Genomic DNA, 25706 nt, shown 5'->3' with positions numbered 1-25706 from the left:
AGCATCCCAACAAAGAAGGATATTCAAGAATAAATGACCTTTGAATAATAAAGGAAGTGAATAGAAGCAATAATAATGAGGCACCCAGGACTTCTTTAGGTGTTTTAAATAATTATCTCATTTCAGTTATTTTCAAACTGGCTTCCAGCATAATCATCAACAGGGTAGTTGTTAGAAATACAAATTCTCAGACCCACATCAGAACTATTCAATCTGAAACACTGGACATGAGGCCAATTGTCTGATTTAATTTTCACAATGACCCTATGAAATTAATAATTTCTACATTTTACATACTAAAGTTAAACAATATCCTAATGGTACCAAAAGAGAGAGAGAAAAATCAACTGTTCTGTCAACAAAGGATACATTTTAGATTCAAAGACACAAATAGGTTTAAAGTAAAAGATGAAAAAATATGTAACATGCAATTTATAACCATAAGAGAGCTATAGTAGGTACACTTATATAAAACAGAGTTGACTTAAAGACAAACAATATTACTAGAGACAGAGTGGCATTTTAAGATTAAAGGGTCAATATATAACAATTATAAACATAAACACATCCAACAATAAAAGCCTCAGAATATCTGAAGAAAAAGAAATGGAACTAAAGGGAGAAATAGATAATTCAAGAATAATACTGGAGGCTTCAATATCCCACTCTAAATAATGGTAGAGCAACTAGACAAAAAGTCAACATAGATAAAGAACATCTGAATAATCTGATCAACCAGCATGACCCAACTGGCTAACATCTATAGGCTACTCCACTCAACAACAGAAAAATGATTTTTCAAGTGCACATGGAACATTCTCCAAGATAGAACATACTAGATCATAATGCGAGTTTCAACAAATTTTAAAGGATTGAACTTTCCTGACCATAAGACAATTAAATATCAAAACAGGAGAAAATACAGGAAATTTACAAATATTTAGAAAGTTTTGAATGTGTCTCTAATAGCGCATAGGTCAAAAAATAAAACAAGGGAAATTAGAAAATACTTTGAGATGAATAAAACAATATATCACAATTAATGAGACATTGCTAAATCAATGTTTAGAGAGAAATATATAGCTGTAAATGTATATATGAGGAAGAAAATAGAAAAACTGAATAGGTCTAACAAGTAAAAATATTGAACTAGTAGTTTAAAATTTTCATTCAAGGAAAAGACCACAGCCAGATCATTCTACTGAAAAATTCTACCAAACATTTAAAGATTAACACTAACCTTTCACAAATTCTTCAGAAAATAGTAAATGAAGTAACAGTTCATTCTATAAGAAAAGTATTACCTTCATATTAGGAAAGAAGAAAAGCTGAACGAGGAAAAGAAAAAACACAAATTACCAAAATCAGAAATGAAGAGTGGGCATCACCAAAGATATAAGAGAAATTTAAATTATCATTGCATTTTTCAATGAACTAGAATAAATAATATTAAACTTCATATGTAATCGGGAGAGGACTAAAAATGGTGGTGTGAGAGGTGAGACAGAGGCCTCTTCCCAAATAACATATAACATGAAAATATAATTAATACAACTAATCCTGAAAGAACAACAGGAAAGAAGGCTGAACCAGACTGCATAAACCTGGAGAAGAGAGCAGAGCTCGTGAAACAGGATAACGTACCAAAGCCTTGATCTGGCAGAACCAAATCCCTTCCCCCACCCAAGCTCACTAGCAGGAGGAAGAGAAATGCAGCAGGGGGCAGTGGAATTCTAGGACTGCTGAACACCCAGCCCTGGAGATATGCTCTGGGAACATAAACCTATATTGCATGGAGCTCTGGAGATTAGGAGGACTGGAAAGCTAAGACAGAGACTGAGATTCCAGCCACTTGTGGAAAACAGGGATACACATCTGGCTGCTCTGGGACAAAAGAAGATGGGCAGTCTGAGAGACTTCCTAAGAGCAAGAGGGCTGCTAAAGGGGTAAAGATTGCACAGAGGTTACTACTCAGGAGAAAGGACAGGTGAACAAAATTGTCCGGGCTTACTCTGCCCAGCAGGTTGGGAACTTTCAAGAAGTTCAGGCACTCCATCCCACTGGCTGGCTACACAACTCCATGGTCCCCCACTGTGACACAGCCTGCTGTACCTTCCTCCTGCTCAGCCCACACCACCTTGCAAACTGGCAGCCCCTGCCCTGGAGTCAGGCCAGTCAGAGAGAAGCCCTGCCTATGGCAGCTAAATGGGCAAGGAATAGAGGCTTACACCTGTGCTCTAGGCCCACTGGTTCTGGCAGTGGAGGGAGGCATAGCATCCGGGAAGCAGGAAACAGCTTTTCCCTCCACCGATGCACCAGGGAAGCTCCCCTGAGAACCCCAACATCACTCCAGAGGCTGAGCAGCTCCAGAGACTACAGCTTCTTGGCACCAGAGGGCACAACACACAAATATGAAATGTCAAAGCAACCTGGTTCAAACCAAAATCCCACAAACACCAGAAAAAGGATCAAGGGAAACTGAACCCATCAATCTTCCTGAAAGAGATTTCAAAATAAAAATCATAAATATACTCATAGAGGTAAAGAAAAATATTCAAGAACTCAAGGAAGAATTCCAGATGGAGATTAAATCATCACAGAATACAATATCAGAAATGAAATGTATCATAAAGGGATTTAAAAACAGATTAGAAGAAGGGGATTCAGGGGTATTATGATTGGCACACATGGTGTGGGAGAGCTCAGGGGGAAGACAGTGTAGCACAGAGAAGGCAAATAGTGACTCTGTGGCATCTTACTACACTGATGGGCAGTGACTATTATAGGGTATGGGGAGGACATGATAACAGGGGTGAATGTAGAAACCACATTGTTTTTACATGTGAAACCTTCATAAGAGTGTATATCAATAATACCTTAATAAAGTAAATAAATAAATAAATAAATAAATAAATAAATAAAAAGAAATGGAAAGAAAAGAGCTAATATCCATCCTTCTTAAATTATTCCAAAGAGTACAAGAGGAGGGAACACTTCTAAACTCATTTTGTGAGGCTAGCATCACTCCAATTAGAATCTACATTGGTTTCAAGTATATAACATAGTGTGTTTCAACAGTTATCTTTCTTATTAAATGTTCACCCCAACCAGTGTAGTTACTGTCAACATAGTAAGATGTTAAGGAACTATTAACTGTATTCTCTATGCTGTACTTTCATCCCTGTGACTAATTTATATTGTGATTGAATATGATTACATAAATACTTTGATATCTTAAAACAAAAGCAGATTAGATATGGTGGAGGAGATGGTAAATGGAATAGAAATTACAGAAGAGGAATACAAAGAAGCTGAGGCACAGAGAGAAAAAAGGATCTCTAAGAATGAAAGAATATTGAGAGAATGGTGTGACCAATCCAAATGGAACATTATTATAGAGGTGCCAGAAGAGAGAGAAAAGGGGATAGAAAGTACCTTTGAGGAGGTAATTGCTGAAAACTTCCCAAAACTGGGGAAGGAGCTAGTCTATCAGGCCATGGAGGTACACAGATCTCCCAACACAAGGGACCTAAGAAAGATAAACCCAAGACATAGTGTAATTAAAATGGCAAAGCTCAAGAATAAGGACAGATTATTACAAGTAGCCAGAGAGAGAAAAGAGATCACATACAAAGGAAAACCCATCAGGCTATCATCAGACTTCTCAGCAGACACCTTAAGGCCAGAAGGGAGTGGCATGCTATATTTAATACAATAAAGCAGAAGGACCTCAAAGTAAGAAGAATCTATCGGCAATATTATCATTTAAATTTGAAGGAGGGATTAAACAATTCCCAGATAAGCAAAAGCTGAGGAAATTTACCTCCCACAAACTGTCTCTACAGTGTATTTTGGAGGGACTGCTATACATGGAAGTGTTCATAAGGCTAAATATTTGTCACCAGAGGTAATAAACCTACAGTAAACAAAGTAGAAAAATATATTAATAAGAAAATGCAAAATTAAATCAACTAGCCCCAAGTCAGTCAAAAGATAGACAAAGAGTACAGAATATGATACCTAATATATAAAGAATGGAGGAGGAAGAAAAATAAGGAGAAAAAAAGAACCTTTAGATGATGTTTGTAATAGCATACTAAATAAGTTAGGTTAAACTCTTAGATTCTATGGAAGTTGACCTTGAACCTTTGGTAACCACAAATCTAAAGCCTGAAATGGCAATAAGTACAGACTTATTGATAATCATCCTAAATGTAAATGGTTTGAACCAATCAAAAGACATAGAGTCACTGAATGGTTAAAAAACAAGACCCATCTCTCTGCTGCCTACAAGAGACTCACTTCAAACCCAAGGACATACACAGACTAAAAGTGAAGGGATGGAAAAAGATATTTCATGCAACTAATAGGGAGAAAAAAGCAGTTGTTGCAGTACTTGTATGAGACAAAATAGACTTCAAAACAAAGAAAGTGACAAGAGACAAAAAAGGACATTACATAATGAAAAAGGGGCCAATCCAACAAAAGGATATAACCATTATAAATATCTATGCAAACAACTCAAGAGGACCTACATATGTGAAACAAATACTAACAGAACTGAAGGGAGAAATAGAATGCAATGCATCCATTTTAGAAGACTTCAACACTCCACTCACTTCAAAATACAGATAAACCAGACAGAAAATAAATAAATGAGACAGAGGCACTGAACAACACATTAGAAGAGATGGACCTAACAGACATCTACAGAACACTCCACCCAAAAGTAGCAGGATACACATTCTTCTCAAGTACACATAGAATACTTTCAAGAATAGATTACATGCTAGGACACAAAAAGAGTCTCAGTCAAATAAAGAAGAATCAAATTGTACCAACCAGCTTCTAAGACCACAAAGGTATGAAACTACAAATAAATTACACAAAGAAAAAGAAAAAGCCCACAAACACATGGAAGCTTAACAACATCCTCCAAAATAATCAATGGATCAATGATCAAATTAAAACAAAGATCAAGCAATATATGGAGACAAATTACAACAATAATTTAATACCACAAAATCTATGTGATGCAGCAAAGAACATGATAAGAGGGAAGTATACTGGAATACAGGCCTACCCCACGAAAGAAGAACAATCCCATATAAACAGTATAAACTCACAATTAAATGAAACAAGAAAAAGAAGAACAAATTAGGCCCAAAGTCAGTAGGAGGGATATAATAAAGATTAGAGCAGAAATAAATAAAATGGAGAAGAATAGAAAGAATCAATGAAAGCAGGAGCTGGTTCTTTGAGAAAATAAACAAAATAGATAAACCCCTTGCCAGACTTATCAAGAAAAAAGGAGAGTCTACACACATAAACAGAATCAGAATTAAGAAAGGAAAAATCACAATGGATACCAGAGAAATACAAAGAATCATGAGAGAATACTATGAAAAAATATATGCTAACAAACTGGATAACCTAGAAGAAATGGACAACTTTAAATAAAAATACAACCTTCCAAGACTGACCAAGGAAAAAAGAGAAAAGCTGAACAGACCAATTGCCAGCAATGAAAATTGAACTGGTAATCAAAAACCTATCTAAGAACAAAACCCCAGGACCAGATGGCTTCACTGCTGACTTTCATCAAACACTTAGTGAAGACCTAATACCCATTCTCATTAAAGTTCTCCAAAAAATAGAAGAGGAGAGAATACTTCCAAACTCATTCTATGAGGCTAGCATCACTAGCATCAAAAAAAAAAATTACAGACCAATATACCAGATGAACATAGGTTGAAAAATACTCAACAAAATATTAGTAAACCAAATTTAAAAATACACCAAACAGATCATCTATCATGATCAAGCTACATGTAAGAGAATGAAACTGGATCATTATCTAACACCATACAAAAAAGTAAATTTGAAATGGATCAAAGACCTGAATGTAAGTCATGAAACCATAAAACACTTAGAAAAACAAACGTAAAAATCTCTTGGACATAAACATGAGCAACTTCTTCATGAACATATCTCCCTGGGCAAGGGAAACAGAAGCAAAAATGAACAGGTGGGACTATATCAAGCTGAAAGGGTTCTCTACAGCAAAGGACACCATCAATAGAACAAAAAGGCATCCTTCAATGTGGGAGAATATATTCATAAATGATATATCTGATAAAGGGTTGACATCCAAAATATATAAAGAGCTCACACACCACAACAAACAAAAAGCAAATAAGCCAATTAAGAAATGGGCAGAGGATCTGAACAGACACTTCTCCAAAGAGGAAATTCAGATGGCCAACAGGCACATGAAAAGATGCTCCACATCGCTAATCATCAGAGAAATGCAAATTAAAAGCACAATGAGATATCACCTCACACCACTTGGGATGGCCACCATCCAAAAGACTAACAAATGTTGGCGAGGATGTGGAGAAAGGGGAACCCTCCTACACTGCTTGTGGGAATGTAAATTAGTTCAATCATTGTGGAAAGGCAGTACACAAGTTCCTCAAAAACTGAAAATAGAAATACCATTTGACTTAGGAATTCCACTCTTAGGAATTTACCCCAAGAATGCAGGAGCCCAGTTTGAAAAAGACATATGCACCCCTTTGTTTAACGCAGCACTATTTACAATAGTCAAGAAATGGAAGCAACCGAAGTGTCCATCAGTAGATGAATGGATAAAGAAGATGTGGTACATATACACAATGGGATATTATTCAGCCATGAGAAGAAAGCAAATCCTACCATTTGCAACAACGTGGATGGAGCTAGAGGGTATTCTGCTAGAGTGAAATAAGAAAGCAAATCCTACCATTTGCAACAACGTGGATGGAGCTAGAGGGTATTCTGCTAGAGTGAAATAAGCCATGTGGAGCTAGAGTGAAATAAGCCATGTGGAGAAGGACAAGTTTAAATGATTTCACTCATCTGTGGAGTATAAGAATAAAGGAAAAGTAAAGGAACAAAATAGCAATAGACTCACAGAACCCAAGAATGGACTAACAGTTACCAAAGGGAAAAGGACTGTGAAGGATGGGTGGGAAGGGGGGGATAGGAGGGATAAAGGTGCATTATGATTAGCACACTTAATGTGTGGAGGGGCATGGGAAGGCTGTACAACACAGATAAGACAAGTAGTGGCTCTATAGCATCTTACTAAGCTGATAGACAGTGACTGTAATGGTATATGTGGTGGGGAGTGATAATGGGGGGAGTCTAGTTACTATTATATTGCTCATATATTTGTAGATTAATGATATCAAAATATAAATAAATAAATAATCAATGAATCAAAAAGATCACCCATTATGATCAAGTAGGACTTATTCCAGGGATGAAACATTCAAAATCCATCAACATCATCCACCACATCAACAAAAAGAAGGATAAAACCTACATGATCTTTTCCATAAATGGCAAAAAACCATTCAACAAAATTCAATATCCATTCCTAATAAAAAACTCTCAACAAAATGGGTATAGAGGGCAAGTACCTCAACATTATAAAGGCCATATTTGACAAACCCACAGCCAACATCATACTTAAAAGCGAGAAGCTGAAAGCTTTTCACTTAAGATCGGGAACAAGACAGGGATGCCCACTCTCCCCACTGTTATTCAAGATAGTACTGGAGGTCCTAGCCATGGCAATCTGAAAAAACAAAGAAGTACAAGGCATCCAGATTGGTAAAGATGTCAAAGTGTCACTATTTGCAGATGACATGATATTGTACATAAAAAACCCTAAAGACACCACACCAAAACTAGTAGATCTAATATTCGAATTCAGCAAAGTTGGAGGATACAAAATTAATACACAGAAATCTGTCACATTCCTATATACTATCAACAAACTAGCAAAGAGAAATCAGGAAAACAACTCCATTAACAACAGCATCAGAATGAATAAAATACCTCAGAATAAACCTAACCAAGGAGGTGAAAGGCCTTTACCCTGAAAACTACAAGACACTCATGGAAGAAATTTGAGAAGATACCAATAAATGCAAATACATCCCGTGTTCCCGCATAGGAAGAATTAAAATTGTTAAAATGGCCATCATGACTACAGCAATCTGCAGATTCAATACAATCCCTATCAAAATACGAACAGCATTCTTCAACGAACTTCAGCAAGTAGTTCTAAAATTCATATGGAACCACAAAAGTCCCTGAATAGCCAAAGTAATCCTGAGAGGAAGAATAAAGCTGGGGTAATTACACTCCCCAACTTCAAGCTCTATTACAAAGCCACAGTCATCAAGACAGTTTGGTACTGGCACAAGAAAAGACCCATAAACCAGTGGAACAGACTAGAGAGCCCAGATATAAACCCAAGAATATATGGCCAATTATTATACGAGATAGGAGCCATGAACATACAATAGGGAAATAACAGACTCTTCAATAACTGGTGTTAGCAAAATGGGCAGCTATATGCAAGAGAATGAAACTGGATTATTGTCTAACCCCATACACAGAAGTGAACTCAAATGGATTAAAGACCTGAATGTAAGCCATTAAACCATAAAACCTCTAGAAGACAAAATAGGCAAAAATCTCCTGAATATAAACATGAGCAACTTTTTCCTGAACACATCTCCTTGAGAAAGGGAAACAAAAGCTAAAATGAACACAATGAACTACATCAAGCTAAAAAGCTTCTGTACAGCAAGGGACACCGTCAGGAGAACAAAAAGGCATCCAACAGTATGGTAGAATATATTTACAAATGGCATACCTAACAAGGAGTGAACATCCAAAATATATAAAGAACTAACATGCCTCAAAAACCAAACAGCAAATAACCCAATTAAAATTTGGGTGGAGACAACACAGAGAGGACAAGTAGTGACTCTACAACATTTTGCTAAGCTGATGGACAGTAACCGTAATGTGGTTGTTAGGGGGGACCTGATATAGGGGAGAGCATAGTAAACATAGTATTCTTCAGGTAAGTGTAGATTAAAAATTTAAAAAAAAAAAAAGAAAGAAAGAAAAGGGGGATTACTCCTTAACAGGATAAAACTATTGGTAAATCAAAGATCAACGCATGCTTTAAATATCCTTAATGTTGATCACTTAAAGGGTGTCAGATGATCAGCTATGGAGGTACTCTTTTCTGATAATATTCCTTTCTCTTAATTAAAAAAAAAAAAAAAAAAAAAGCAGTTACTGTGTGCTGACCTCCAATGAGTTCTGCACAGTGGTATAGAGGGCATGTCAAAGTGTGGGCAAAGGGTCTGTTTGTTTCTACGCAGAAGATCAAGGCCTAGCTTGGATACCCAGAAAATGAACTAAGATACGATATGAGGAGGAGCTTCCGGCATCAGCACTCTCTGGAGGACTCGTGCCGGGGGATGATCATCAAAAAGCCTCCACAGGGATCCAGACGATGCTGCGGTTGTGGCTGCATCCAGCCCACCATCTCCTGGACTTGCCATGAGAAGGAGGAGGGAGATGTCTAGGCTGGCATGTGCATACAGTGAGACAACGAATTTGACTGGATCTGTACTGTTGGAACTCAACCAGGAGTTGGGAGGGGTGCAAGTTGTAGCACCCCAAAATCTCATGACTATAGACTATCTATGGTTAAAAGAACATATGGGATGTGAACAGATCCCAGAAATGGGCTGCTTTAATTTGTCTGATGGTTCAAGTACAGTTGGAAAATATCCATCATATCATAGATAAATTTTCACAAATGCCTAGGGTGCCTAAATGGTTTTCTTGGCTTCACTGGAGATGGCTGGTAATTATAGATTTGCTTTGTTTATGTCACCGTATTCCTATTATGTTAATATGTGTGTGCAAATTAGTTAGTAGTTTAAAACCTATACATACTTAAGGTACTATACAAGAAGATATGTCAAAGAAATAATCAATCCTCCCAAGTTTCCTTCATATGCTACATCTATAGCTTTTCTTCTTCCTTCCTAATTACAAACTTTAAATAGAATTCGTGCCTCATATCGAATTTACCGAGTATCATAATTCCTCCAGGTGGTAAAGATACCTCGAGACAAGTGCTGGGCATAGAAGCCACAGGGCATAAATCTGCAAAGAAGTAAAAAGCTAACCTTTGCAAACAATATGGCTTCTCTCTCACTTACCAACTTTACATTTCCCTGTATGGCCCCGGAAGATGACTGGTTAGCCAGAGACGGGTAAGATTCCTCAAGGGAGGAACAACCTAAGACAGGCACAGTCGCAGGGGGGCCATCAGGTGAGAATTTGGGGATCAACAGAGGTGAGGCTCAGAACCTCACCCCCCCTGCTTTGAGAGAAATCTTCTGCATCCGTGGATGTCTTGCTGCCCTTGTCTAGCCTGGATTAATACTTAGTCCATAGGCACACACCTGATCATCTGATCATCTACATTTGCCTTCTTACAGCACTAAACTATGTTTTCTACCTTTATCTTGCATCTACCTACCACTTCAGCATTTTATTAAAAATAAAAATAATAATAATAATAGGAGAAATGTGGGATCAACATATAAATCAAGTACAAAAATCAAATGAATATTCATATTTGACCTGATGGTTTATAGGTCATATTGCATGATCAAAACCGAAAGTTTCTGTGATGACTGCCCTTGTACTGTTCACCATGTAAGAATTTATTCACTCTGTAAGAATTCGTTCACCATGTAAGAACTTGTTCGTTATGCTTCAGAAGATTGGAGACTGACGAGAATTAGGCTTGAGATGGATTAATGATTGTACATTGAGCATTGACCCCCCTATACTGAATTTTATTGTTGTTAACAACCATTTGATCAATAAATATGAGAGATGCACTCTCAAAAAAAAAAAAAATAAAATTTGGGTGGAGAATATGAACAGGCAAATTTCCAAAGAAGAAAGTCAGGTGGCCAACAGACACATGAAAAGATGCTGCACATCACTAATTATCAAGGACATGGATATTAAAACCACAATGAGATATCACCTCACTCCAGTAAGGATGGCCATCATTGAATAGACTAAGAACAAATGCTGGCAAGGATGCAGAGAAAGGGGAATCCTCCTACACCACTGGTGGGAATGTAAGCTAGTTCAACCATTGTGGAAAGCAATATGGAGGTTCCTCAAAAAACGAAAAATGGAAATACCATGTGACCATTTGACTTAGGAATTCCACTCTTAGGAATTTACCCAAATAATACAAGTACTCAAATTCAAAAAGACATATGCACCCCTATGTTTACTGCAGCACTATTTGCAATAGCCAAGAAATGGAAGCAACCTAAGTGTCCATCAGTAAATGAATGGATAAAGAAGATGTGGTACATATACACAATGGAATACTATTCAGCCATAAGAAAGAAACAAATCCTACCATTTGTAACAACATGAAAGGAGCTGGAGGATATTATGCTCAGTGAAATAAGCCAGGCTGAGAAGGACAAGTACCAAATGATTTCCCTCATTTGTGAAATATAACAATGAAGCAAACTGAAGGAACCAAACAGCAGCAGACTAACAGACTCCAGGAAGGGACTACTGGTTGCCAAAGGGGAGGGGTAGGGAAGGGTTGGTGGGGAGGGAGGGAAAAGGGTATTGAGGGGTATTTTGATTAGCACACAAGCTGTGGGGGAATCATGGTGAAGACAGTGTAGCATAGAGAAGACAAGTAGTGACTCTGTGGTATCTTACTACACTGATAGACAGTCACTTAAATGGTTTATGGGGGGACTTGATAATATGGGTGAATGTAGTAACCACATTTTTTAATGTGAAACCTTCATAAGAGTGTATATCAATAATAACTTAATAAAAAATTATAATAACTAACAAAGAAAGAAGAAATAAAAGGATACATACTAAAAGAAAAAATAATTCATATGGAACCACAAAAGACCCTGAATAGCCAAAGCTATCCTGAAACACAGAAATAATGCTGAGGCTATTATGCTTCCTGACTTTAAGCTATACTGCAAAGCTACAGTAATCAAAACCGTATGGTACTGGCACAATAACAGATCCATAGATCAATAGACAGAATAGAGAGCCCAGAGAGAAACCCATACATACATCAGTAGCTGATAGATGATAAAGGAACAATGAATATACAAAGGGGAAAAGACAGCCTCTTCAATAAATGGTGTTTGGAAAACTGGAAATTTACATGGAAGACAATGAAACCAGATTACTGTCAAACTCCATACACAAAAGTTAAGTCAAAATGGATGAAAGGCACAAATGTAAGATATGAAAGCATAAAACTCTTAGAAGAAAACAAAGGCAAAAATCTCTTGAACATAAGCATCAAAAATTTTTTTCCTGGATACATATCCTTGGCCAAGGGAAACAAAATCCAAAATGAACAAGTGGGACTACATCAAAGTAAAAAGCTTCTGAACAGCAAAGAACACCATCAGCAGACCAAAAAGGCAACCTACACTATGGAAGAATATATTTGTAAATGGCTTACCTGATAAAGAGCGAACATCCAAAATATTTAAAAAACTCATATGCATCAACCCCATAAAAACAAATAACCTCATTAAAAAAATAGGTGGAGGACCTGAACAGACATTTCCCCAAAGAAATACAGCCAATGGCCACATGAAAAGATGCTCCACATCACTAATCTGGGAAATGCAAATCAAAACCACAAAGAGATATCACCTCACACAAGTTAGAATGGCCACTATTCAAAAGACAAAAAACAACAAATGTTGGCAAGATGTGGAGAAAAGGGAACCCTCCTACACTGTTGTTGGGGGTGTAAATTAGAGCAGCCAGTGTGGAAAGCAGTATGGAGGTTCCAAAAAAAAACTAAACACAGAAATACCATATAACACAGTAAATCTACTAGGAATTTACCCAAAGAAAACAAAATCCCTGATTTGAAAAGATATATGCACTCCCTATGTTTATCCTATATTATTTACAATAGACAAGATATAGAAGCAACAAAAGTGTCCATCAATAGGTGAATGGATAAACAAGTGGTACATAGACACAGTGGAATATTATTCAGCCATAAAAAAGAAATCCTGCCATTTGAAACAATATGGATGGATGTAGAGGGTATTGAGCCAAGTGAAAAAAGCCGGTGGAGAAAGACAAATACCATACAATTTCACTTATTTGTGGAATATAAAAACAAAGCAGAACAAAATGAACAAAATATCAGTAGATTCATAGACATTGAAGAGTGACTGGTGGTTACCATGGGAGAGGGGGTGGGCTGGAGGATGAGCAGGTAAATGGGTACAAGAATTCTCAATCATAATATAAGTGGCTCATGGTGATGGTAGAACAGCATGGAGAATATAGCCAATGATTCTGTAACATCTTTATATGTTGACACATAGTAACTGCACTAGTGAGGGTGAGGATTTAGTAATATAGGTAACTGTTGAACCACTGTGTTGCTTATTTGAAACCAATATGAGCTTGTATATCAATGATACTTCAATAAAAAGAAGAAATTAAAATTATCATAAGGGAAAAGAGCAGCACTATGCCAACAAATTGGAAAACTATGATAAATGGACACATTCCTAAAGAAGATTAAAATACTTTTATTGAAACTGACTCAAGAAAAATAGAAAACCTGAATAAACTTACAACAAATAAATAAATTTAATTAGTTATGTGAAATTTTCCCACAGAAAGTTCAAGCCCAGATGGCTTCATTGATGAATTTTAACAGACATTTAGGGAAGAAAAAAATAACGATTCTTCCCAATCTGCCAGAAGACAGAGGGGAAGGGAACAATTTCCAATTCATTCTATGAAACCAATATCTGAAACAAAAGCTAGACAAAGATATCACAAGAAAACAACAAATCAGCATCACTCGTGAATATACACAACAGTCCTCAATAATATTTTAGCAAACCAAATCCAGGAACATAAAGGATAATGCACCACTACCAAATGGGATTTAAATCTGGAATGCAAGGTTGGTTTAATAATATGATATTTTGTTAATTTAAAAAAAAATTCACATGATCCTTTTAATAGATGCAGGAAAGACTCTTAACAAAATTCTTTCATGGTAAAAACCAAAAACAAATTTTTTAAACCTCTCAACAAGCTAGGAATTAGAAGGAAATTTTCCTAACCTGATAAAAGGTATCCATGAAAAACCTACAATTAACATCTTACTTAATAATAAAAGACTGAATGCTTTCCCCCTAAGAACAAAGCAAAGATATCTTTTTTCACCCCTTCTATTAAATTGTATTGGAGATCCTAACAGGGTATTCAGGTGTATAGACTGAACATTCCCCTCAAAAGTCATATGTTAAAAACCTAATACTCAAAATGATAGTATTGGAGGTGGCTTTTCTGGGGGACTAATGGTCTTATAAAAGAGACCCCAGAAGCTTACCTCACCTTTCACCCTGTAAAGACACAGAAAAAAGATGGCTCTCTATGAGCCAGGAAACTAGTCTTACCAGGTACCTAATCTTCTGGTACCTTGAACTTTCTGGCCTCCAGAACTGGGAAAAATAAATTATTGTTTAAGTCCCCAAGTTGATGGTATTTTTGTTACAGCAGCCTGAACAGACTAAAACATCAGGCAAAAAATAAATAAAGGGTAACTATATGAGAAGGAAAGAAATAAGAAGCTATCTTTATTGATAGGCAACATGATCTGATATGTAGAAAATTCCAAAGCATGTACAACAAAATTGCAGAAACCAATTAATAACTTCAGCAATGTCATGGTACATAGTATCAATATACAAAAATCAATTTTACTTCTAAGTATTAGAAATGAACAACCCCAAAATGAAATTTAAGAAAATAATTCTATTCACAGTGGCATCAGAAAAATCAAATATTTAGGAATAAACTTAACAAAAGTATTAGTCTTGTACACTGAAAACTACAAAACACTGCAGAGAGAAATTAAGGAAGATCTAAATAATTGGAGAGACCATCTATGTTCATCAATTAGAGGATTATAAACAGTGATTCTCCCCAAATTAATCTATAATTGAACATAACCCAAATCAAAATTCCAGCAAATTTTTCATAGACATTGACAAGTTGATCCTAAAATATATACAGTAATGCAGAGATCCAGAATAGCAAAAAAAAAAAAGTCTTGAAAAAGAACAAAGTTCACACTATTCCATGTCAAAATTTTCTATAATGCTTCAGTAATCAAGGTGGTGTAGTTGATATAAAGAGAGACACATATATCAATTAACTTGAGAGTCCAAAATTAGATCATTAAATTTATGGTTAATTAGTTTTAGACTAAGATGTTAAGACAATTCAATGGGAAAAGATAATCTTTTCAAATAAAGGATATTGATACAAAAAAAACAGTGAATTTAGGCTATTAACTTACATATTACACAAAATTAACTCAAAATGGATCTTAGCCCTATACTTAAGACTTACTACACATAAACTAAAACTTTTACAAGAAAGCATTATGAGATATTTTTCATGAGTTTGTGTTAGGCAAAGATATCTTAGATACATCAAACACATGATTCATAAAAGAAAAAAATGATAAATTGAATATCAAATTTTAAAATGTCGCAGTTTAAAAGATACCATTAAGAAAATTATAAGACAAATGACATATTGAGAGAAAATATTTGCAAATCATGTGTCTGATAAGACTCCTATCCAACATATATATATATCCAACATATATATGTGTGTGTATACATATATATATAACATACATATATACATTTTTTTCAAAGCACTCTTGCAACTCAATGACAAAAGGACAAATAAGCCTATTTAAAAATAGGCAAAAGACTTGAGTAGACATTTCACTAAAGAAAATACATGAATAGCCATTAAACATATGAAAAAAGTCTATTAGCCATTAGGAAACTATGAATTAAAATCACTTCACACCCCTTAGGATGGCTATAATAAAAAAGGCAGACAATAACAAGAACACATAGAGAAACTAGAACCCTTGAACTACACCCACTTCTAAACACAGTGTGGCAGTTTCTTTAAAAATTAAATGTAAACTTACCCCACAGCCTTGCTCTTCTACCTCTGAATGTCTAGTCCTGAGAAATTGAAAACAAAAATTTGACTATGAATGTCTATAGCAGCATTATTTCATAGCTGCCAGAAGTTATTCCAAATGATTATCAACTGGTGACTGGACAAAATGTAGTACTGTTGTCAGGCAGCTGCTGTGGGGAGATCTCTCCCTGTTCATTAGGTGAAACCTCAACTGGGCAGCAGAGGGTTCTTAACTCTGAATGAGAAGGAATTGTCAAGCAGGTTGGACTAGTGTTAGGAAAGGAAGGAATTCATTAAAGTGAGAGTGGAAGTGAATAACAGCAGCCATGCAGGCAATGGAGCACAAGGGGGAGCAGAGGGAGGAAAGGGAAGCTCATTGAACTCCTGCTTGGCATAGGACAAATCCCTTGCCAACTTCTAATGCAAGAGTCACATTGTAAGTCCAGGGAAAGGAAATCCTGGGGCAAAATACCTCTAACAACCGAAATCAGTCACAGGGAGAAATAAAGTTTAAAACCTGTTTATTGCTTACAAACTTCAGTCTGGCACCTTCTCTCTTTCCTGCTCCAGCAGAAGCAAAATCAGCCCTCCCCTCACCTCTCAGGTACAGATAAGCCCTCCGTTGCCTAGGTAATTACCTATTGATATGGAGATGAACTTCTCTCCACCCCTGAGAAATGACACAAACGCACTAAAGCCATACTTCTTTCCACCTCTGAACACCTATTGATATGCAGATGTACTAAAGCCAGGTGAGATATTCTGGAAATATTACAATTTTACCCACACACCTGGAGTCCAGTATCTGCTTGGATCTGCACAGTGGGGGAACTAAGACCCTACCACCCCAGGATTTGGGGGAGCTGCAGAACACTGGATGGAGTGAGATTATGTTATGAGAACTTCCCAAAGGCAAAGAAATGATATTTTCAGGTAGACTACTAAAAAGCATGATCATACAGCTGCAGTCCTGTCCAGGTCACCTAGGTGATAGGAACTTTCAAGCCCAAGTCAGAGACCTTAGTAACACTTTTTGACTTCCTGAAGTAGGACAGAGAGCGGGAAGACTTGTGCTTAAGTCTGGGAAATAGAATCGAATAGCAAGGTAACAAAGATACTTACCACTGTTAGAGAGCAGAGACAAGACATAAGTTGAGCAGTAAGAAGCCTTTATTCAAGGCAAAAAGTACATACTCAAAGAAAGGAGAGTGCAGGCAACCTCAGAGAGGAGGTGCATTTAAGGACTTAGGATTCTATCTCTTAAGGTTTTCAAGAATGGGGCAAAGGGTGAGGAGGTTGTTGGGAAAAGGCTTAACTTGTGGTCTCATGATGTGCATCACTGGTGAGAGACATTATGTCATCAATCCATAGTCTGTCCCCTAGATGTTCAGTAAGATAAACTTAATGCAAGGAATTTCTTGATCTTGTTCTTCTCCAAGATAGTGGTTGCCCTCAGGCAGTAGGGACTTATCTTTTAGGACTACTCCTGCCTTAAGATAGGGTCATTTATTGGCTTATTACCATATAATATGTTAGGAATCTTACCTCCTAACTCCCTGTTTTTTAAAATGGAACCTTAGCTTTAAGATGGAGTCCCTCCTGTCCTTACTATACTACTTATATCTCAGCATATTTCATCACAGGCAGGAAAAGTTAATCATGATGCTGTGCCATATCCTTGCCCTACCTCAGTATTATATATTAGAATTCTATTCTGAAATAAAAATAAATTACTGAAATGGGCGAATCTCAAAACATTTTGCTAAAGGAAAGAAGGTAGCCACAGAAGACCACTTATTATAGGATTCTATTTATATGAAATGCCCAGAAAGGCATACACATAGACAAAAAAAAAAATAGATTAGTGCTTGCCTGGGCCTGGGGAATGGGAATTGACTGCAAATGGGCAGAACAGAGCTTTTTGGGATGATAGTAACATTGTAAAAATTGAATTGTGGTAATGGTTTCATAACGCTGTAAATTGCCTTAAAAAGTCATTAATCTTAATGTCATTTAATCTAAAATACTTAAAACAGATTTTAGGGTATGTAAATTATATTTCAATCAAGCTGCTCAAAAAAAATGATGCTGTTTCCACAGTAAGTGATGGGCTAGGATTTAAATTCAGGACTAACTTGCCTTCAAATCTAAGTTCTCTTTCATTTGTTTAAAAAAGGAGTTAGCCACTGTTGGGAAGGTACACATTTCCTCTACCCCTGGAGGTTCTAGCTGGTCTAAGAATCGAATTGACATGAAGCAGATTAACAGGAGAAAAAAACAAAGTTTAATTATGTAGGTACTGGGAATCCATAGATACAGATTCCAAAAACAGTAGGGAGATTGAGTCATTCTAAACCAAGGAGAAGGGGACAGGGGCTGAGGCTTCAAAGGAAAAGGGAAGTAATTCAGAGAAATACAAATAGCAAATGTTTTGGTGAACAAAATACTTGATGCAGGGAGAAATTTTAACAAACAGGATTTGTCACATTCCTTCCTATCACCCCTCTACATCACAACATAACTATCTATGGTGAGAGCTGTCCTCCTGGAGCAGTTCCTCCATCTAAATTCTTTTTATGCCATGTGGGATAGAGAGGTCAAAGTATTGATGCCGGGGTTCTTGTTTGCAGAGTCGAAGAATGAACTTAGCAAACAGTCAAGGTAGGAGAGCCAAGGCAGAGGCTTTCATTTAGAAATAAAGTGAGAGGAAAGAGCTCCTGGCTCATGCCAGGAGGGGACAAGAGAGCCTGGGGTGGTGTGTTGTCTAGGAGATTTATAGGCAGTTGAGGATTTTAGGGAACTGATAAAGGGCTTGGGGTGTGGACTTGTTAAAAGTGGCCTTTTACTATAGGGTGGTATATTTTGTCATGAGGAAAGGAAATGTTTAAAAAAAAAAAAAGCCTCACAAGCCAATTGTTATCAGAAGGCACTTTTTGCTAAAATAAATCACCTTTCAGCTTTGTCTAAATCTGAAAGGGCTATTTTTGTCCTTGGTGATGTCTGTCCTTGGTGAGATATTAAGTCCCTTTTAGCATGCTAAAGTGAATCTTACACATGATTACAAATTAGCATAATAAAAATATGGGGGTGATTTCTTGTACTCCATCCAGTAGACAGTAACTGAGCATCTATGATGGAAAGTCCCTGGCCTGGGGATACAGTAGTGAACAAGATAGATCTGATCAAGGGAAACCTATATTCCAGACATCTGAAAAAATTCTGTTAAGTGGAACCAGCAGTCCACCTCTGCTCTCCTGTGTCTCTCACAACCTGGTTGCAGAAGAAGAGACCCCCACCCAACCTCTCCAGTCCAGATAAGCCCTCACTTGCCCTTGCAATTACCTATTGATATGGAGATGGACTACTTCTCTCCACCTCTTGGAAACACCTACTGTATGGAGATGCACTAAAGCCAGGAGCTGAAAACTTGTGTTCACACGAAAACCAGCACATTGAAGTTTATAGCAGCCATGTCATAGTTGTCAAAACTTGGAAGCAACCAAGATGTCCTTCAGGAGAGGAATGGATAAATAAACCAGTACACCCAGGTGATGGAATATTATTCAAGCCTAAAAAGAAATGAGCTACCAAGCCATGAAAAGACATAGAGAAAACTTAAATGCATATTACTAAGTAAAAGAAGACATCTGAAACAGCTACATTCTGTCTGATTTCAACCATATGACATTTTGGAAAAGGCAAAACTGGAGACAATAAAAACATCAGTTGTTGCCAAGGGTTTGGGGGTGGCAGTGGGGGTTGTGGGGAGGATGAATAGGTAGAGTACTGAAGATTCTTAGGGCAATGAAAATCCTCCATGTGATACTCTGATAATGGACGTGGCATTATACTCTAGTCCAAGTCCACAGAATGTGTAACACCAAGCATAAGCCCTAATGTGAACTATGGACTTTGGGTGATTATGATGTATCAATGTACATTCATCAGTTTTAATGACTATACCCCTCTGGTGGGAGATGTTGATAATTGGTCAGGCTATGCATGCGTGGGGGCAAAGGATATAAGGATCTAAAGGATATGATGGAATATAATTCCTCTTAATGTTTCTGTGTAACTAAAATTACTACTTAAAAAAGTACTCTTTTAAAAAAAGTATTTACTAAATATATATAAAGAGAAAGAGCACTTACTATGTATAGATCACAATACACTAAGTATATATTTTTTAAAAATGGGCTACTTTCCTTTATGTGGGGAGTATCAGCTGTTCTCACTGAAGAATGACTCTAGAGCTTAATGTTTAACACAGAGTTTGGTAGGGGGTTTCCTTGCATGTAGTTACATTGCTCTGACTATAAATATCTTGCCTTGCTTTTTCCGGAGGCCCTTACCCTACTCTGTCTAAGCCCATGGTCCCTGTCTCAGTATCTTCCTGAGTCTTTTTGGCCTGATGGTTTTCAGCTCAAAATAACCTGCATGCCAAAGTGGCACATCTTGGGGTGGCCAGCCCTTGGTCTCTACATCAGGCTCTATTAGCAGAAAACCAGAATAACCATTCATGGTCATGTCAGTAGAGCCAAATGAACTGGCCTTAATTAATAGTGTATGCCTATTCTATGAAGTATTTGCATTTGCTTCAAGAAAAGAAAAGGTATGTTTCCTGTAGCTTGCAACTGCTTTGAAGAACCTACTACTATGACATGGTCATTTCTAGACTTTGAAATGAGGCAAAATATACCACTCTATAGTATGCCTCTTTAGCATATTATTTTAAGCTGGGTATTTTTAAGAAACAGCAGACACAGGTGAAACTCTGAAAACTGGATGAAAATTACCCTTTAGTAAGAAACATTTACATTTATAGGGGAAATCTCCATTTGTAAGTTTGTTTCCTTTTCTGTACCAAGAGAAGGATCACTCTAAATCTCTAAAAACTCTAATCAATGCAGGAAGCAACATCTACATAACAACCTTATTCTTGTTTACTGTGCTTTTTCATAGTAACTTCCCATAACTGGCCTCCTCACCCCCACCTCAAAGTCTTCTTTTCTCTTTAGCTGGAGATGTTATTTATGGTGGTGCCTAGGAGCCTTTTCTGAGAGTCACTCAGTTTTCCTTAGGATCTCTCATATGTATAGGATGTATACATGTTATTAAACTTCCTTCTGTTCTTCTCTTAATTAGTCTTTATAGGGGGTGTCTTAGCTAAGAACCTAGATGGATAGAGGGAAAATTATTTTTCCTCTCCCCACAACCTCTTGGAAACCATCTCTTCTCCTTGGTATTGGTCTACTCACAACACTTCTAAATCAGGGTTGTGGGAAGAGAATAAATCAGAATGAGCAACATAATGAGAATATCTCCAGGTATTGACGTTTCAATGACATGACTCCCAGAGTGTTTGACCTGGAGGGGATCAGAGCAGATGTCACCCTCAATATATTTTTCCAGAGAAAGTAGCTGACTTTCAGAAAGTTAGAGGCAAAGGAAAACCTGGAACCATGGCCTCTTTTACAATTCTACTCAGGATGGATATTCCCATTCCTAGCCCTTTATGTTTGGATGTGTTAGGCGGGAAAATAGATATGAGCAGGGTGGAAAGAGAACAAGGTCAGCACGGGTAAAATGGATACATTTACAGAATATCTCGCCTGGCTTTGGTACATCTGCATATCTACAGGCATTCAGAAGTGGAAAGAAGTATGGCTTTAGTGCATTTGCATCTTTCCTCAGGGGTGGAGAGAAGTTCATCTCCATATCAATGGGTAACTACCTGGGAAACAGAGGGCTTATCAGTACCTGAGAGGTGATGGGGAGGGCCAGTGTAGTTGCTGCTTGAGAACAGAAGATGGCCTGGGACTGCAGTTTGTGAGCAATAAACGGGTTTTAAACTTTATTTCTCCCTTTGACTAATTTTTGTTTTTAGGGGTATTTTGCCCTTCCTTTTCCCAGACTTACAGTCAGTAAAGCCCCCTAAAAAAGACTCAGTTAACCAGTTAAAACTAAGCCAGAAAAGACTCAGAGTTAAAGTTAATTAGGTAAAGCTCAAAAGGTCAAGACCAACTTGGCCTTGAATGTTTGAATATTCTCCAGATGAGGGCAGACCATCTAGATTGATAAGATAATTTTGCAGACTTACCTAGAGGACTGATACAAAACTTAATGTCTCATCAAAGATACTTGAGACCACTTAACAAGTCCACACACCTAGCCCTTTGTCACATTCCTGAAAAATCCTTAAAAGGGGGAAACCCCAACCTTTCAGTGCGCTCCTCTCTCTGAGGGCACCTGCACTTTCTAAGTGCATAACTTTAACATTTCCCAGCCTTTCAGGGTGCTCCTCTCTCTCGAAGGTCACCTGTACTTTCTAAGTAACTTTAAATAAAACTTTTACTTTGCTTCACTACTGCATCTCTGCCGTTCAATTACTTGTTGCGGCGGGGACAAGCACTGGGAAAATGCACAAGGCCTCTACCCCAACAGATGCAGCTGGCTGCAGTGCCTGAACACCTTGATATGTATCACATCTGTTTCTCCTCTCTAGGAAATGGGTGTGGGACTGGCTCCTACCACAGAGAGATGCTGACAGAGAAGTGACATGGGTTCTCCATCCAAACTTCTCTTTTACAATGACTTAATTCTATAAAAAATAGTCCTTTCAGCTTTGGACAAAGCTGAAAGGTGATTGATTTTAGCAAAAGGTGCCTTCTGATAACAATTCGCTTATGAGGCTTTTTTTTAAACATTTCCTTGCCAAAATATTTGCCTTTAAAATTGTGATTAGTCGATGATTATCTGCTGCTATTACCCTTAATTTGCTAACAACTTTACTAGCAAAAAAACCAAAAAATTTTGGAGTTCAAAACACAATACACGTTTAAAAGTGGTTCATTTTCCTTTATTCAGCAGAGGAACAGATCATATCAGCAGTCCACTTATCCTGATTTCTACTCTCTGCATTCTTACTTCTTGGAGCCAGAACATCACAGGCTAGGAGTGAGTCACCTTACCCAACACCTGCATAAAACAGGATCACCCCAATACTAATTCCACTAAGATTTTTATCTAGCTCATTTTTCTACACCTCTAATGACCCTGGCTTAATAACTAAAAACAGCAACATATAAGAAAAACAGTTCCTTTACAAAAAATAAATAAATAAAATGAATTTTCCTATCTTTCACAAAACGGAGTAATACAAATTTCTAATCCAATACTCATGATATTCATTCCAGATAGCTCGTCCCTCCTAAAAAGTTTCCAAATGCTCTATGAAGGAAACTTTCTTTTACCCTCTTCCCACATACCCTTTGCCTGGCTAATGGGAAACCTCTAATTGGTTTAAGCATGTAAATAACAAAATCTAATTTACCTTTCAAAAAGATCTTGTACAGAGATTGAATTGGGCTAATTAAAATTGGATTAGACTAAAATTAACACACACACACACACACACACACACACACACACACACACACACACACACACACATACCCCAGATTATGAAAACAGGCATTTTGTTTGGAAATGAAAAATTAAATGGATAAAGAAGGAATTAGTGGTTCCAATTTTTGGTCTCCTCCAATTTCTCTCCCTTAGTGAAAGAAGTAATCTCTGGACCACTTCCCTTAGTATGGGAATGACCTGTGATGGCTGCGATGTAACAATGTTTTGTTTATTTTTATTTTTATCACAGATCATGGTTTGACTGCTACAGGGTCCCACTTTTGGCTGTATGCTCAAGAGAGCAAAAGATAGTCAATAAGCTAGCAGGATGCACATAATAGCATCACCAAGACACTGCTTCCAGTAGGGGATCTTCTGACTTCTGTTGCCAAAACCAGGGGTTGGCTTCTCAATGTTGTATCTCATCCTAGAGTGAAAGCCTCTTTTCATTCATTAAAGTATTTCCACATTTCCAAGAGAGCAACATAAAAGAGCCACATCAGAAACCAGCATGTTATTGGGACCAATGATTGTTGGTCAGTGCAAAGATAAATCTGGGAGCCTTCTGGAGGGATTAAAGACAGTGGCATGAGAGGTAAGACAGAGGCTTCCTCCTAAAACTGTATATAATATGAAAATATGATTAATACAACTAATCCTGAAAGAGCAACAGTAAAGAGCACTCTGCCAGACTGCATACACCTGGAGAAAAGAGCAGACCTCACAGAACAGGGTAACGTACCAAAGCTGTGGCCTGGTGGGACCCAAGACCTTCTGCCACCCCTGCTCACTGGCGGGTGGAAGAGAAATGGAGCAGGGAGGGAGTGGGGGCCTGGGACCGCTGAATACCTAACTCTGGAGATCTGCTCTGGGAGCACAAACTTACATTTCATGGTGCTTTCATGATACTCTTGTGATTAGGGGATTGGAAAGCTAAGACAGGAAGAATTCCTGGAGAGACTGAGATTCCATCTGCTTGTGGAAAGCAGGGATCTATATCCAGCTGCTCAGGGACAAAAGAAAGGTAGGCACTTAGCAAGAGGGCTGCTAAAGGGGCAAGGATTGCACAAAGCTTATTGCTCAGGAGAAAGAAGAGGTAGACAAAATTGTCCTGGTGCACTCTGCCCAGCAGGTTGGGAGCTTTCATGATTTCCATGTGCTCCAGCTCCCTGGCTGGCTACACAGCTCCAAGGGCCCCCCTCTGTGATACGCAGCCTACTGCACCTTTCTCCCGGCCAGCCCCACTGGGCTCACAAATCGGCAAACTCTACCCTGGCGTTAGGCAAGCCAGTGGGAAGATCTCTCTACAGCAACTACAAACACAAAGCATAGTGTGCTCGGCCCACTGGATCAGGCAGTAGAGACAGGCATAGCAGCCAGGAAGCAGGAAACAGCTCTTTCCTCCCCACAGGCACCAATACCACTCCCCTGCAACCTCTGACATTGCTTCAGAGGCTGAGCATCCAGAGAGTAGAGCTTCTGGACACTAGAGGGCACCATATACAAATACGAAATGCGAAAGGAAGCAGGTTCAAAGTAAACTTAATATAACTCCTGACAAAGATGACATGGAGCTTATGACTCTTTCTGAAAGGGAGTTCAAAAAAAATCATTAACATGCTCATGAGGTACGGAAAGATATTGAAGAACTCAGGAATGGATTCCGGTTGGAGATCCAATCGTTGAAGAGCACAATGGAGGGTATTAAAAGCAGATTAGATATGGTGGAGGAGATGATAAATGAATAGAAACCAGAGAAGAGGAATACAAAGAAGCTGAGGCACAGAGGGATAAAAGGATCTCTAAGAATGAAAGAATATTGAGAGACCTGTGTGACCAAACCAAATGGAACAATATTTGCATTATAGGGGTACCATAATAAAAAGAGAAAAAGGGATAGAAGGTATCTTTGAGGAGATAATTGCTGAAAACTTCCCTAATCTGGGGAAGGAAATAGTCTATCAGACCATGGAGATCCACAGATCTCCCAACACAAGGGACCCAAGGAAGAAAACACCAAGACATATAGTAATTAAAATGGAAAAGATCAAGGATAAAGACAGACTACTAAAAGCAGCCAGAGACAGAAATAAGATCACATACAAGGGAAAGCTCATCAGGCTATCATCAGACTTCTCAGCAGAATATTTACAGGCCAGAAGGGAGTGGCATGATGTATTTAATGCAATGAAGCAGAAAGGCCTTGAACCCAGATTACCTTATCTGGCAAGAATACCATTTAAATTTGAAGGAGGGATTAAACAATTTGCAGATAAGCAAAACCTCAGAGAATTTACCTTACACAAACCATCTCTACAGTGTATTTTGGAGGAACTGCTATAGGCAGAAGT

General features: G+C 37.7%; 1 long non-coding RNA gene across 5 annotated transcripts in view; it reads right to left on the bottom strand.

Moving 5' to 3' along the window:
• LOC108401136 (uncharacterized) overlaps window positions 1-25706 on the bottom strand; it is a 230973-nt gene that overhangs the window by 135330 nt on the left and 69937 nt on the right. For 3 of the 5 annotated variants that reach the window (XR_001854083.3, XR_012131649.1, XR_012131651.1), the window contains exon 4: window positions 15953-15989. The exons of the other annotated variants lie outside the window; for them this stretch is intronic. This is a non-coding gene — a long non-coding RNA (uncharacterized lncRNA). The remainder of the gene's footprint in view (window positions 1-15952; window positions 15990-25706) is intronic. 5 annotated transcript variants of the gene reach the window in all.

The sequence above is a fragment of the Manis javanica genome, chromosome 5 (assembly GCF_040802235.1).
Source record: "Manis javanica isolate MJ-LG chromosome 5, MJ_LKY, whole genome shotgun sequence".
Classification (NCBI taxonomy): domain Eukaryota; kingdom Metazoa; phylum Chordata; class Mammalia; order Pholidota; family Manidae; genus Manis; species Manis javanica.
Note: the sequence above shows the minus strand (reverse complement) of the source record. Positions and strands in the feature narration are given on the sequence as shown.